The sequence below is a fragment of the Haplochromis burtoni genome, unplaced genomic scaffold (assembly GCF_018398535.1).
Source record: "Haplochromis burtoni strain Fernald_Lab_line unplaced genomic scaffold, NCSU_Asbu1 Contig_270, whole genome shotgun sequence".
Lineage (NCBI taxonomy): Eukaryota > Metazoa > Chordata > Actinopteri > Cichliformes > Cichlidae > Haplochromis > Haplochromis burtoni.
The window spans coordinates 127,729-128,870 of record NW_024582631.1 but is presented as its reverse complement, the minus strand read 5'-3'; the positions used below and the strand labels follow the sequence as shown (position 1 = coordinate 128,870).

Genomic DNA, 1,142 nt, shown 5'->3' with positions numbered 1-1,142 from the left:
AGGTAAATGACGCTCCGCAACGTGGTGACGTCATTCGGGGCGACTGGAATCGATAAGGGAATCGTTTGCAAAAATGGCAAACAATTCCAAGGAATTGAAACAGTGGGAACCGGTTCTCAACAAGAACCGGTTTTCGATACCCATCCCTACATGTAATACACCGCAGTTAATTTCTGTTATGAGGGGGGAAACCACTTTTTCCCACAGGGCCATGTCGGTTAGGTTTTTTTGGCCCCCAGGGTCTCCTAAATGTCCCTTGCTCTACTTTTAAAATCAGAGGCGATCATGCTTTTGAGATTGTGGTGCCCAAACTCTAGAATAGCCTTCTCATCGTATCAGGTGAGGCGATTCTTGTATTTATTTTAAATGAGACCTTAAACACATTTTTGTTGGTTAGCTTTCCCTTAAAATTTTCCCCTGGATATTAGACTGCAGTTTGCATGTTGGAATAAATGTCTGACCTTATGTGTCTGTTGTCCTGAATTATTTGATGTTGGACTGAGAACAAACAATCAAGAGCTGATCACGTTCAAACAATAACAGTCTTTTATTATGCACATATATGGGAAATATATGCGCTACCACCCAGAGCGCAGTCTGGCAGATCTCAAAAAAGAAATACACAAGCTTCACTATTTAAACGCCCTGTATGCATAAGCAGAGTATATTATCATGCATCAGTGATATTTAGCTGCATCGCCTTTTATAGTATTGGTGTTTATACCTCACTAAAGGTTTCAACGGTCTTTCACCCCCAACTGTTTCCTGTTTCTCATTGTGAGGCCCATGATCGTGTAAAGCACATCCTGTTCTAACTTTACTGTATGCAGTTACAAGCAGACCATTTCTTTTAATACCCTATGATTATGTGCACGTATGTTTAAACATGTATGCTTATCTTTAATATTTGGTTCTTGTTCAAACCATGAAGTTCTATACATTTATAATAATAATAATAGTAATAACTTTTCAAGTTAAACATTACAGCATATTTGGAGTATATTTGGAGAGTTTTTCATTATTTTTCAGGTGATGCAGTCGCTGCGATTTGCTCTGCAGCCGGTTGTGGTCGACATCTCAGTCACATGGGATTTACCAAAGAAAGTGTCTGTCACTGTCCTCTCTCCACCAATCACAACACT

The 1,142-nt window shown here is 39.5% G+C and overlaps 1 long non-coding RNA gene across 1 annotated transcript in view; it reads left to right on the top strand.

Moving 5' to 3' along the window:
• Nucleotides 1-1,136, top strand: part of LOC121815678 — a 5,659-nt gene extending 4,523 nt beyond the window's left edge. Inside the window, exon 3 of the long non-coding RNA XR_006055276.1 lies at nt 1,030-1,136. This is a non-coding gene — a long non-coding RNA (uncharacterized LOC121815678). The remainder of the gene's footprint in view (nt 1-1,029) is intronic.
• Nucleotides 1,137-1,142: the final 6 nt, after the last annotated feature.